At 37.5% G+C, this 12,753-nt stretch overlaps 1 protein-coding gene across 2 annotated transcripts in view; it reads right to left on the bottom strand.

Annotated features, from left to right (window-relative positions):
- Nucleotides 1-12,753, bottom strand: part of ASCC3 (activating signal cointegrator 1 complex subunit 3) — a 392,749-nt gene that overhangs the window by 10,160 nt on the left and 369,836 nt on the right. The window lies entirely within an intron of this gene.

Here is a 12,753-nt window from a genome sequence, read left to right on the forward strand (position 1 = left end):
GCTGAATATCCCACTCTGTTCTCTAAAAAGTGAGTTTAAAAAACTCTCTAAAAAGTGAGTTTAAAAAACACCTGGCTAAACGAATCTATTGTTTCCTTGGTATATTACAGAGAGATGGATCAAAATTTCTGGATATCATGATTAATGTGACGGCATGGTCAAATTGGTCTTTAGTATCTATTAACCTGCTAGATATACATCATAAAGACAGAATGTTAGTATAACAGGTATATTAATATATGTATGTGTATATGAATGTGTATACATGTATGAATGTACATATTTATAAATCTAGGGAAAATCTACTTATATTCTTCCTTTTTCCCTGTACAGCAGAATAATACACTTTGTCTTTCTCTGAAGTATATGAGACAACAGGTCATGATGAATGCTACTCATAGACAAAAAAAGAGTAGTTCACAAGTCACAACTCTTGAGTCTTACTAAGGGAAGAGAAAAGGAAAAGAGAAATGAGTAGTTATACCTAATGCAGTATTATGATGATGTCAGAACTTGCAATGTGGAGTAACTATGGCAATTTTACTTGTGATTTTACATTGCAACTTGACTGGAAATAAATTCCAGACCAAAAGGTCACATCCTAGAAGAGCTAGATGGATGAACCATATATTCTTAACTTTGAAGTTTTCACGATGAAGTTGAAAGATTTCATAAAACTTATGAGATTTCTCCACAATTTTTTACTGTAGGATCCAGATGTGAAAATGTAAAAAAATCATGTTAACTACTTATACGAAATAAATAAAAAAGCCATATCATAAACTGAAAGCTATTATTTATCTTGTTTAAATTTAGAGAAAAGGCAAGTGGGGAGACCAAGAAGCTGTGATGGTAAAAGGTTTTGTGGCTCCCCAACTGAGTTGAACCAAAACGTTGCTACATGTTTCTCTGCTCAATTACTCCCTAGTTGTCTTGTTCTCTTTGCCCCCATGGCTTTAGTGCAGACCTTCGTTTCTCACCTGGAACATTATAATTATTCTTTATTCTCATCTAATTTATTTTCAATATTTACTTTATATTGTTACGGAAGTGAACTGTAAGAAGGTAAAAGTGATCATATCAGTTCTCTGCTTACATTTCTTTAATGGTTTTACACTGTGAAGGGGATAAAAAAACTGATAATTCTTTTTTTTTTTTTTTTTTTTTGAGACGGAGTCTCGCTCTGTCGCCCAGGCTGGAGTGCAGTGGCCGGATCTCAGCTCACTGCAAGCTCCGCCTCCCGGGTTCCCGCCATTCTCCTGCCTCAGCCTCCCGAGTAGCTGGGACTACAAGCGCCCGCCACCTCGCCCGGCTAGTTTTTTATATTTTTTAGTAGAGACGGGGTTTCACCGGGTTAGCCAGGATGGTCTCGATCTCCTGACCTTGTGATCGGCCCGTCTCGGCCTCCCAAAGTGCTGGGATTACAGGCTTGAGCCACCGCGCCCGGCCAACTGATGCTTCTTTGAATGACAGTCAACATTCTCTCATCTATCTGGTCCTTGCTTTTCACTCTGGCTACCTCCCACTCTGTACTCTTAGTAGAGCAATACGTAACTACTGGTATTTTCCCACACCAACCCTTGCTTTAGATGTTTCCTTCTCTGTCTCCTTTTTTTTCTTTCTAAACAAATACCATTCCTGTACTTTGTCCCTCTAGGAAATTCCTATTCATCCCTCAAGTCTCATTCAAGTGCTACTTTTTACAATGAAGTCACCAGACAGTTGTAGGTACAGTCAAGCACCACATAATGGTTTTGATCAACAACGAAAGAACCAAAATATACAACAGTAGTCCCATAAGACTATACAACCATATATTCTGTAACTTTTCTATGTTTAAATATGTTTAGATACATGAATATCATTGCGTTACAATTTCCTACAGTATTCAGTACATTAACATGCTATACAGGTCCATAGCCTAGGTGTGTAGTGGCCTATACCATCTAGGTCTGTGTAAGTACTCTCTATGATGGTCACACATTAAGAAATTGCCTAAGGGCACATTTCTCAGCACTCAATCCTGTTATGCAATGCATGATAGTATTTTTCCTATGTCTCTGCTGTTCTTGACACACTCCACCATCATCTTTTTGTAATCCTCTGTTTACACATCTGTCTTTTAAAGTACAGGCTTCAGGCCGGGCGCGGTGGCTCAAGCCTGTAATCCCAGCACTGTGGGAGGCCGAGACGGGCGGATCACGAGGTCAGAGATCGAGACCATCCTGGCTAACACAGTGAAACCCCGTCTCTACTAAAAAATACAAAAAACTAGCCGGGCGCGGTGGCGGGCGCCTATAGTCCCAGCTACTCGGGAGGCTGAGGCAGGAGAATGGAGTACACCCGGGAGGCGGAGCTTGCAGTGAGCTGAGATCCGGCCACTGCACTCCAGCCTGGGCGACAGAGCGAGACTCCGTCTCAAAAAAAAAAAAAAATAAAGTACAGGCTTCTTGACGGCAAGAATCTGGAATCATTCCTTGTAATTCTAGCCCAGCACAGTGCACTCAAGAAATATTTATTAAAGAATATAGGTAAAAATGTAATTACAATGATTATAACAACATTCTTCCTAAATTATTGCACATCTACCAAAGACAGTATGGTATAGGAGAAAAAAAAAGTTTTAATGTCAGATAAACATAAAGTAATCCCCCCTTGTCTGTGGGGAATATATTCTAAGACACTTATTTTACTTAAGAATGGCTCTGGCATATAAGAGTAGTGATGCTGGTAATCTGAATATGCCAAAGGGAAGCTGTGACGTGCTTCCTTTAAGTGAAAAGGTGAATGTTCTTGATTTAATAAGAAAACAAAAAAAATCATGTGCTGAGGTTGCTAAGGCATACAATAAGAAGGAAGGATAAGTCCATCCATGAATTTGTGAAGAAGAAAAAATAAATTCATGTTAGTTTTGCTGTCACACCTCAAACTGCAGAAGTTATGCCACAGTGCATGATACATGCTTAGTTAAGATTGGAGAGGCATGAAATGTACGGGTAGAAGACATGAACAGAAACATGTTCTAATTGATGGTAATCAGGTTCTGTACTATCCATGGTTTTAGGCATCCACTGGGGGTCTTGGAACTATGTTCTAAGGATAAGCGGGTACTGCTGTACAAGATGGCAGGGAACAAGGCCAAAGATGGATCCTGCAGCTCAGGCCAAACTGGAGGATGTGAGCCTGGTATTCAGTTAGAGTGGGCAAGCCCGTGTGGCCATTCAGAGATCCAAACCTGTTAGGGGCTAAGGCTAAGGGATGGTCCAGGTAAGTGGATTTGAGAGTCCTGGTAGCTTGCACTGATACACTTCATAGGACTGAGCTTAGGATGAGTTCCTTGTGTCTCACTACCTTTTACAGCAGTTTTCCTGGCAGATAAGGATTAATAGGTATATGCTCTTCCCCAGATTGGGGATGGTTTTGGTAACAACTGGCGAGTGTGCCTGAGTTTCCCAAGTAACCCCCAAAGTCCTTTACAGGGATCTAATACTCAGCAATCTAAACAATAAAAGGTTGTTTTAGTACAAGGAGGATAAATAATCCTTGACATTCATTAGCAGGTTAGCATTAATATCAGGCAAATACTTAATCCCCCTTTACCTCTTATCCACTTTCTACTTGGCACTCTATCTATCAGACAAAGCTAGGATGATTCTGAGTGTTGGGGAAACATGAATGGGGGCTGACTCTGTGTGTGAGACTTTCTTCTATTAAGTTGGAATCAATTTCAGGTAATTGTTGATTCGGAATTCTTTGTCATCACCCGCCCTGGAAGAATGGAAATGTGATTTCAAGCACTGTATCCACTTATAAAATTATACCATAACTACAACCTTATTTTAGTTAGCAAAAACAATAGGGTTGCCATTTATTGAAGAGAGGTGAGCTGGAGAGGAAGTGATGAATTTAATTTTGAACACATTTTAAGTGAGGTGCTACTATGAAGCCAAGAAGTTCAGGTGAAAATGAGCTCTGGAGAAAGTGTATGGGCTAGAGTTGTGGACTTAGAAATCCTGGGCACAAAGTGCGCACAGCCAAAATAATTAAAATCAGCATGCGTGGAGCAGAGATAGGGGAAGCAGAGTGGGGTTTACCTGGAGATGACACCTGGAAAGGGAGGGGGAGGGCAGCTAAGGGAGTCTCATAGGCACTGCTGAAATAGTTGTGATTAGGATGGACATTTGTTAAACATCTACTATTTGTCAAACACTCTGTTAACCATTTAATGTAAGTTTTTGAATTTGAACCCTTTTTCAGATGAAGACACTGCCTAAGGTTGCATAGCTCTGGTAAATGGGTACAGCTGACGGCAGTTCTGGGGAACCTGACCTGAAAGGGCTTGCTTTAACCAATATAATATATTGCCTGTGAAGCTCACGGGGAGGAGGAGGGTGTGTAGACTTCGAATGGGGCCCTAAATTAGAATTAAAGATTCTATGAGGAATGTGCACACTAGATAAATTGAAATTTTGTGAAGTTTTCCTGACAAGACAGAATGTAAGCAAATAATAAGTCTGGATGAAGTGTAATCAGTAGTATGATTCATGAATAAATGTACTGGTTGAAAGGAGGGTGTGGTATACTAGAAAAAGGGTTAGCCTGAGAGTTTAGAGTATTGTGCCTTTAAATTAGCTGTAAGACCTTGGGCAAATCACGTAACTACTAGTATTCATTTTCCTCATCTGATAAATCAAGGAGTTTGATTAGGTGCTTTTTAATGGTTTCTGTCTTCTGTAAGCTTTAATTTTTCAACAATAAAATGCCAATATGCCCATATTATATAGTCATTTGTTTTTACAGAGCTTACTTTCTATTTTTCCAGGTGGAATGTAATATCCTTGAGGTTAGGGGTAGCATATACTAAGCAGGAAATAAGCTGTACAGAGAAAAGACCCTTTTGGGGTCAGAGGAAGGTAAATTATCTGCTTCCAGGGTATGTGGGCAAGAACTCACAGAAAAGAGGGGCTTCTGCTGGTCCCTGGAGACCTCACTCACAGCGAGTGAATGAAGACAGAGAAGCTCGGAGGTTAAGAGAAGGGAAATTGACGGCACTCATATTAGAGAGTCTCAGTCACCTCTGTAAGTTGGAGGCGATGTCTCTTGCTGGGAGGAAGTACCATAAAGGAGCACTGGAGAGAATTAAAGACGTGAATAAAAACTAGAGCAGCTGTGAGTTTCAACAGCATGACTTTGTAGTAGAAACAATTAGCAGTGTTCTGTGATTGTTTCCAGCAATAATAAGTATGCATAACTTAGATGTGAAAGTTGAGAATTCAAATGTCGATAGTTACCTAGGGAGGTGAGAAACATTAGGGTACCAGTGACATTACTGTTGAAATGGCCAACTCTGGTGTCAATGCTGTTTAGGGTAGCAAATGAAGTCATAAACTAAGGGAACTGAGGACTAAATTGAGGAATCAGGAAGCGAATAAGAGATTCCAGATCAGAATAACAGAAATGTTCAGTCAAACTGATTGATAAAGATGCTGTGGTCAGAGAGACCACAATCCTTGGCCTACTTTAATCACTACCTTCTTGATACCAAGTGGTATCAATGAGTTAATGATTAAAGTAGTTCAGCTATAACAGTTAGGAATATGGGATGTATGTAATTATGATGTTATAAAAGGGTCATCTGTTGAGCCCACTATGATGGAGCTGAAGACTAGGAACTGGTGTTTGAGGAAAGTAGGAAAGAGATCTAGAGTTTAGAAGATAGTTGAGAAAATAATCTTATGGACACTGAAAGTAAAACAAAACATGGATACAAGCAGGAGTCTGAGAAGAAAGAAATGGTTGGAGAACTTTTATTCTGGGGAAGTAAGAAGAAGCAGCCAATTCAGGAGTTTCTAAGTTGAATGTTACAATGAAGGGGATGTGTGTGCCCGCCTGTATCTGAGTGAGAGGGTAAGAGAGGGAAAGAGAAGGAGGGAGAGAGAGAAATGGGAGTGGGGATGGAGAGAAAGAGAGAGGCAAAATTCAAAAATAGACATACTAAACACATCTCAGACCTCATCTTTATATGGAAAAGTTAAGAACTTCTGAAGTACCTGGCTTCATGCAAGGGTAGAACAAAATAAAACAATAATAACAAAAACAAACAAAAAGCAAAACCCTGTAATATCCTTGAGGTTAGGGGTAGCATATACTAAGCAGGAAATAAGCTGTACAGAGAAAAGACCCTTCTGGGGTCAAAGGAAGATAAATTATCTGCTTCCAGGGTATGTGGGCAAGAACTCACAGAAAAGAGGGACTTCTGCTGGTCCCCTCTAGAGTTTAGAAAATGGGCAGTCGCTGTAAGGAAATTTTTAAAGGTGTGGGGTTCCTGAAGCCAAAGGTATCCTTTATGACTTGGATACACTGTATGTCCTTAACATCTATTTCGAATCAATTTTAAGAATTTCCTAAGCATAACAGGCTTGGTCTTAGCATTTAAATTCAACCACATTTTTATATTTGTGTAAGTATTTCTGCAAATAATACATTTATCCAAACCTATAGACACTTTTATTCTTATCTTCCACAGTTGCAGATTATACTTTAAAAAGTTAACATTTTAAGCTTGACAACGTATCTTCTATATTTCACATCAAGTAAATCCCATGAATTTATTGTAAAAAGCTCCAGTGAATTATATAAAGTCAGACAGTGTAGGGAGTATGCAATATGGTGTGATGAAAATATTTGTATAGTATTACACAGATTATACAACACTTTCACTAATGGCTCTCATCTAATACTCAACAATACTAACTATGAGGCAGGCATTAATACTACCCCCCTTCACAGAAAGGGGAACTTAAGCTTAAAGAAGTTTAGTGACTATGTAGTCATGCTGGTAAACAAGTGATGAAGTTAAGGCTTGATTTTGGTTTTCCAGTTTCATACATGTGCTCATTACACTGTATTTTATTAAGTGTGCTGATTTCTGCATATTCTGTTTTGCTTCAAAAAGAATCTGAGGTGGCTGACATCTGACCTCGTTTCCCACGTAGCAGAAAAATGCGAACTCCAGACAAAATTATTAAGTATTAATTGATTATTGTCTCCGTGGGTAAATTTTATCAACATATTTTTTGAAACTCTAAAATTTTAAAGATAATTTTAATCTACCATTTGGTTATAACTACATCTTAACATTTGATCTTCAGGCACTTATCTTTTGAAACACAACTGAATTCTGGATTTAAATAATCCAAAAGTAACATAGGAACATTGAGCACTGTGATAAAATTAAGTCAGTTTCATTGCAAGGAAAGAGCATCACTGACCTAGGCTACTAAAAGAAAATCTGCATCATTAAATGTACATAAAGAGGTACGTTAAAAAGTGGATAATAAAATCTAACTCTAAGGCTCATTATTTAAAAATTTCCCCTAAAATCTAAACTTCAGTTTAAGAAATCCGTCAATTTAATCCTTAGTGTCCTCAATATCTGTGGCTGTAGGGTGTATGCATGGAGGTGGATGGATTGCTCCAGCTTCTCTCCCCTTCTTAGTATTCTTTAGACTTACACTCTGTCTTCTCCCTTTATCCTTCCTCCTCTTCAAGAAACCTTTCCTCCTTTTCCTCATATCTCTTGTCATCATCTTAATGTATCTAGTGTTAGTAGAGGGATTACAATAAATGTATGAAAATAAGATCACTGCCAGGAAGAGTGGCTCATGCCTGTAATCCCAGCACTTTGGGAGGCCAAGGCAGGACAATCACTTAAACCCAGGAGTTCAAGACCAGCTTGGGAAACAGTGAGATCTCATTAAAAAAAAAAATTGCTGGGTGTGGTGGTATGTGCCTGAGGTCCTAGTTACTTGGAGTCTGAGGTGGAAGGATCGCTTGAGCCCAGGAGGCTGAGGCTACTATACACCAGCTTGGGTGATAGAGTGAGACCCTGTTTAAAAAAAAAAAAAAAAAAGAGAAAATAAGATCATGACAAAGGTTGAAGTGATACATGTCTGTTCAAATTAAATGACATGGGGATGATATATTGTCATCAGAGTTTAAAAGAAAGAGATTTATTTATGCCAAAATGAGAAAAATTACATTAATTTATAAAAACAAAGTTGTTATATATAAAGTATCACAAGAATGCAAAACACTATGGAAAGATCATCAAAAACAGGAAAGTCTGAGAAACTGTCAGAGCCAAGAGGAGCCTGAGAAATGACTACTGAATTTAAAGGGATATCCACAATGAGATTCTAGAATAGAACTAAGTGCATTAGGGAACATCACACATTGTATACCTGTATCAAAATATTATATGTACCCTCAAAATAGGTACAAGTATTATATATCAAGAAAAAAATTTTAAAAAGAAAAAGGATATTAGGTAAAAATTAAAGAATTCTGAATAAGCATAGACTTTAGTTAATAATTATTTGCCAAAATTGGCTTATCAATTGTTACAAATGTACCTTACCAATATATTTAAGATGTCAATACTAGAGGAAAAATAGGTTCTATTTTGTATGGGAACTCTGTATTATCTTTGCAACTTTTCTGGAAATATAAAACTATTCTCAAACAAAAAGTTTATTTTAAAAAATTGTGGAAATTGATCCTAGGCAGCTTGTTAAAACATTAGTTGTTAGACATCTGCTAGAAAATGCACTATTTAGTTCAAGAGCTCCCAGAAGCTTTACAATGATGGGAAAACCCGAAAAAGCTTTCTTGACAGAAAAGTACACTCCTCTAAAGGTTCAGGTCAGTTGCAAGTAATGATACAATATTTTGTCAATAATTAAAATGCTATAAGTACATTTATAAGAATCTTTTTCAATAGCAACAGTTGTTCATAGTAACTTTCTCCTGAACTTTTACCCCCAGAAGGTTAGCATTCAGGAAGCTCAGCTGCTGTCTAACAAACTTAATTAATCAAAAAGTCATTTCCGAGCTGTAACTATGAGTAAAAGCGCTTCAAGTGTGCTAGCAAGCCTACAAGTTAATCAAAATGCTAATGCAGTACAAATTAAAGTTGTGATTAACATTTCACAGTAGCTGCTTAAGTGAATTGATCACACAAATGGGTTAAGCATTACTCATTTCCTACAGCTCCAACCGGGAAAAGGGTTGTTATGTGGGTATGAGGAGAGGAGCAGGGGGTAGAAGGATCCTTCATAATAGCATCATATCATCAATAAACCACCACCAAATTGTTATACAAAAGCTTACAGGTAAAGTCACCCAGGGGGAAAACAGCCTTCCAAATTATATTATAGTCCTTGAAGGGAGATTGGCTATAAATCCACAAGAGTAAGTAAAGGTGTTTAACACCTCAAAATCCACACATTTGTCTTAGTTTTGGGAAAACTAAATGCATCAGCTCTGTATCCTTCCCTAGCAGAGAATGGTGCTTTGTTTTAGGTGGTGTTTTGGGTGTTCGACTGTGGAGATAAAATATAGCTTGGATTATCTAGGACTAGGATTCTGCACCATTGTGTGGTCCTTTGCATTTGGAAGAATAACCATTCAGGATTAAGTTCATTTAGAACTATTTGTTTTTAAATAGTCATCCATTAATACAGCTTCATCAGGTTCTTATGGCAGAATATGAACTCCTGGCAGTCTGGCCAGCCTGAATTAGACTTCACCCTCATCTCTATGAAATTGATAAAGTCACACTAATATTTACAATAAATAAACTACATTTGTTTGTAGATAATTCAGATTTGGCAGAAAATCTTAAAAACATCGTAAGACTCTACAAACAAAAAATCTTTCTCCAGTCTTTCCTGTAAAAGAACTAAAAAGAAAAAAGTGAAATATTGATTTGCCTATGACATAGAGATCTATATACCCCAAGCATTGTACTCAAGTCACCTTAACAGTGTCATTATAGTTAATATGTTTCCAGCATACTTTAGATGATACAAAAGACCCCAAATGTATGCTTATAGTATTAATGCTCATAGTTCCTTGAAACATATCCACAAATTATTTACTTATAATCTACCCATCTTTCTTTCTTTTTTTTTTTTTTTTTGAGACAGAGTCTCGCTCTGTCGCCCAGGCTGGAGTGCAGTGGCGTGATCTCGGCTCACTGCAAGCTCCGCCTCCCGGGTTCACGCCATTTTCCTGCCTCAGTCTCCCAAGTAGCTGGGACTACAGGCACCCGCCACCACGCCCGGCTAATTTTTTGTATTTTTAGTACAGACAGGGTTTCACCGTGTTAGCCAGGATGGTCTCGATCTCCTGACCTCGTGATCCGCCCGCCTCGGCCTCCCAAAGTGCTGGGATTACAAGCGTGAGCCACCACACCCGGCCTAATCTACCCATCTTTTTCTCAAAATGATTAGAAGCTTTCTGAAGCTTCTTGTGCAGTACTGTCTATTTAAAGAGAATGTTTTCTTGGTCTAATTATAAGCTGCAAAAAAAATCTGAAAAGATTCTACAAAAATACACGAAAGACTTTATCTACCATTTGCTATATCAAAACATTTCGTACAAGTATTGCATTAAGGATTTGACCAAGTACTTCTATCGTTAACTCAGCAATACCTGGACTATTTTCATTGCTAAATGTATTTAAACTCTGCAATTCTAAAACTCATTTGTTTAAATGACACTGACATTCTTTAATACATCACCAACACACTGAGTCCGTGCTTAGTGCATCTACATGTAAACACTCTGCTCCATGGCAATTCTACTTCCTGGCATCATAAAATATTCCTATGCTTTTTCATCTACTACAAATGAGAATCATTTGTTAATGAAAATATAGAACCAGCTTACAGTCATAATACCTTTCACTTAAAATAATTTTTAATGAAAAATACCCACATCGCTATATCTTCTTTTTCTTCCCTTATTCTTTCCTATTCTCAGACTCTACTGTGTGTATCCATAAATATACACACACATCTTTTTTTTTTTGATGGCATCTCACTCTGTCACCCATGCTGGAGTGCAGCAGCATGAATCATGGCTCACCACAGCCTCAAACTCCTGGGCTCCAATGATCCTCCTGCCTTAGCCTCCCAAGTAGCTGGGACTACAGGTGAGTGCCACTATGCCCAACTGATTTTTTTTATTTTTTGTAGATATGGGGTCTTACTTTGTTGTTGCCCAGGCTGTTCTCAAATTCCTGGCCTCAAGTGATCCTCCTGCCTCAGTCTCCCCCTGTTGGGATCACTGGTGTGAGCTACTGCACTTGGCTCATACATATCTTAAGGTTATCTGTCAATATACTTTAAAAAAATAGATTGAAGATAAAATGCATTTTCAGAATATCTGTGAATTATAGGAAAAATATAATACTAGCTATGTGAAATGTAATATGCTTTTAGCTTATCAGAAGTTGTTACAGAGATTAAGAGGTCAAATTATTGTTTTGAAGTCCCACCAATAAACTATTAAAGATTTGTTTTTGCAAATATAGGAAGGTTGTCTAAATGAAGAAAGGCATCTCCATACAATTCATATACTTCTTCCTGTTATTTATGCAGTTGATTAAAGTTATTTTTTTTTGGCTAGCACATATGACAATTGATAAAGCCTACTAGAACATTGTGACATTAATTGGAGTCTACATAGTATCTCACATGCAAAAGAGAAGAAAGACTGGAAACTCGGTAGATCAAAAAGACTTGTCTGCTCATTCCTATGGAGTAGTCATTCTTTTATTCCTTTTCTTTCTTAATAAACTTGCTTTCACTAAAAGAAAAAAAATACTTGGGTGTTAAGGAAAATAATATAAAATGAAAGCTCCCGTATTAAAGTTAGAGCCAAGACTATATAAAACAATGGAAACGTATCCACCGGAACGTAGCTCCTTAAAGGTCTTCCTTTCAGGCACACTGAATCACCCAGAATACTTTCAAAGCAGCTGTGCTGGCTACTTCCACTAGGGCAATGGAATATGAATTCAATCTATACTAACATTTACCTTGGAAGACAGATCTTTACATTCTTCCTCAATAGTAAAGAGGAGATATCTGCTATCTTTTGGGGGAATCGGTAGTTCCTTATCTTGAGGCAAGGTACCTCTAAGATTGCCTATTACTTCTAAAAGTTTGAAGTTTTCAAAAAGAACCAGTAGATGGACAAAGCTTGCTATTCAGGTGGCCCCATCAGTGGTGGTGGTGTTGGTGGTTAGACAGTGAAAGAAGCCAAAAAGCTAACCTAAGGAGGTAAACCTTAAAGTGAGAGAGGAACATAAAATGTGTGTGTGTGTGTGTGTGTGTGTGTATGTGTGTATGTATATGTGTTTATTGTAGTACACCTATGCAGAAACTATTCTAGTGTGCATTTAACTTTTATTATAGAGTTATCTTATAATTATGATGTTATTCTTCCTTCTCCCTATGGATCAACAATCTGATCTTTCTCTCATTATTTTCAATTATTGTAGCTTTATGGGAGAATGTGAGGAAACAAATGGTTAATTCATTAGTTTATATAGCATAATATAAAAACTTGAGAAGATGCATAAGCAGTTGATACAAAAAAGGCAAACACTCGACCAACTGGGCACTGTAGAGCGATACAATAAAGCAGTTACAAATATTCAATCATATTAACAAGTCCCTCTTAGAAACTGGTTAAAGTAATTATAGGCAGACTGTTGAAAAGGGAACCAGAGTAATTAAAAGGAGGTGATTTAAGCATACATTGAAAAACAGGGATTAAAAATATTATTCAAGGTCTAATGTGAATTCTTGGTTAAAAAATGTAGAAATTTCTGTGAAGTTCTCAAATTTTAAAATAAATTCTCACTAGATCGTGTGTACAATTTTAAAATCCATCAATATA

This window comes from Trachypithecus francoisi, unplaced genomic scaffold (assembly GCF_009764315.1).
Source record: "Trachypithecus francoisi isolate TF-2019V2 unplaced genomic scaffold, Tfra_2.0 Lachesis_group15, whole genome shotgun sequence".
NCBI classification, from domain to species: Eukaryota; Metazoa; Chordata; class Mammalia; order Primates; family Cercopithecidae; genus Trachypithecus; species Trachypithecus francoisi.